Source organism: Nannospalax galili, unplaced genomic scaffold (assembly GCF_000622305.1).
Source record: "Nannospalax galili isolate Female #2095 unplaced genomic scaffold, S.galili_v1.0 scaffold1733, whole genome shotgun sequence".
NCBI classification, from domain to species: Eukaryota; Metazoa; Chordata; class Mammalia; order Rodentia; family Spalacidae; genus Nannospalax; species Nannospalax galili.
This window is the reverse complement of record NW_008333708.1, coordinates 102,026-104,462: the sequence shown is the minus strand read 5'-3', so window position 1 is coordinate 104,462 and position 2,437 is coordinate 102,026.

Sequence of the window (2,437 nt, the reverse complement as noted above, 5' to 3'; positions counted from 1 at the left end):
ATATATGTTTATATATATACTTGTATATGCCATCTATTGAGCTCATATAGTGTTCCTTGCATATATGTGTGTATTTAACACAGACCACTTCCTAAACACCTAGAAGTGGACAACCTATCAAGGAGCTCCTCCTCAGAGAATACTATTTTTGTTCTTTTGCCACTTATTGTTTTCCTGTAGCTCTTCATTTAGAGATGGGAACTTGTGAAATTTCCCCTGTGCACATTGGCACGTCAACTGGTGTTGTTGCTATTCAGGTCCTGTTTAGGCAATCATACAGTTGGGATTTCATGAGTGCAGCCTCCCTGCTATGTCTAGAAGACCCTATCTAGCAGCAGTGTCCTGTTCCTCTAGCTCTTATAGTCTTAAAATCATTTTACCCTCTCCTCAGTGATGTTCCGTGAGCCTTAGGTATGGAGGTTGTATTATAGATATATCACTTGGAGCTGAGGACCCATGGCAGTTTATTCTGTACATTTTGAGCAGTTGTGGATCTTTGTAATATCCTCTGTCTACTGCAAAAAGAAATTTCTTTGATGAGAGTTGAGAGCTACACCTATCTGTGGGTATAAAGTGGTTGTCATTGATTCAGCTACAGTCGAAGGTGAGGGATCTACACTTTTTCTCTTATTTTCTAACAAGCTTTACAACAAATTATAAATAAGCAGCTTGAAAACAATGTCCTGGGTTCTGAATGCCAAACCAGATGTAAGAGATAGCTTATAGATTAGTTCTCATTCCATTCCAAACTCATTCAGAAACGTGTTTGTTTCTTTTTTTTTTTTTTTGGTGTTTAATTTTTCCTGTTCTGTCTATCAAACCCAGGTCTAGTCAATGTTAGACATGAGATCAATGAACTGAACTATATTCTCAGTCAGGAATCAAGTAATTTTAAGAGTCAATTGCATCTTTAAAAAGTATTTCCTTTATTGTCAAATGATTACTGTAAGGTGAGGGAGAGTAAATCTTAATTAAGGGAGTGACTCTAGATAAGCTGAGAAATTTGCACTAAGGGACACCTGGATAGAAATGTTTGACTGGATAAGTCTTAACATGTATTATGACAGAGTGCATGAAGTCTGATGAGGGGACTATAGGGAGTGGGTAGGAGAGAGGGGGACTAAGTCTGATTAAGATGTATTATGTGAAATGTACAAAAACTCAATAAAATATTTAAAAAGGAAAAAATAGTTCCTCAATATTTTATTTTACTTATTTTTGTGTTTGTGATATCTGCGTATACATGCATGCACATATCTCATTTTACATGTAGAAGTGAAATGACAACTTTCAGAATTGGGATCTTACCTTCTACTGTGGATTCCCGGTCTCAAGTTCAATTTATCCACTGACCCATCTCACTAGCCCTGTTTCCTCTAAATCTTGTTTATATGTACTTTAAAAAAAATTCCACTTTTCCACTTATCTATGAAATGCCTTTATTTCTTTAAAAAATATTTTTGTTTATCTGAAAATGTCTTACAAAGTATTTTGATCATATTCTGATACCCTCCCTCCCTCTTCAAATCCACCTTACTAACCTCCTTCTGGACTTCATGTCCTATATCATTCTTTTTCTCTTTTGTTAAGGTCTCTCAAGTCTAATTCATGTTCCCTAAATGCTCTTGTGTGTGACTCTTGTTCCCTAAATGCTCTTGTGTGTGACTCTCCCTCTCCCAGCATCTATCAGTTGGGAACAGATCCTCAGGTAGGACTTGGGCTTCCTGACCACCTCCCCATCTATGCTGGACTCCATTTTAGCTTGGTTTTGCACAGTTCTTTGCATGAGTTCTATGGATTCATATGTTCAATTACACTGTATTTGCCAGTACACGTATACCACATCTTGTTCTTACAATCTTTCTGTCTCATCTTCCTCAATGATCCCTGAGCCTTGGGAGGAGAGGGTACAATATAGGTGTCCCATTCAGGTTTAAGTATTCCACAGTCTCATATTTTCTGCATGTTGAGTGGGTTTTTGTGTTAAACACTATCTGCTACAAGGACATTCTGGTGGGAGTTGAGATGTGCTAATCTCTGGGTATAATAATAGGTCATTATGAGTCTGTTTAATAATGCATCTATTTACATAATGATAGTAGTAAGTTCTCCCCTGTGTCAAAAAAAAATAACTGTAATGATCAAGATTACTCCATCCCAGAACTGCAGAGTTGGTTCAATGTATGTAAACCAATAAATATCATCCACCACATAAACACACTCAAGGACACAAACAACATGACCATCATATTGCAGAAAAGGACTTTGATAAAGTCATGGTGAATCTATGGATACAAGGAACATATCTCAGCATAATAAAGGTGATATACAACAAACTCACAGTCAACATTATACTAAATGGAGAAAAAAGTCAAAGAATTCTTACTAAAATCAGGATCAAGACAAGGATGTCCACTTTCTCCATTCCTGTTCAATA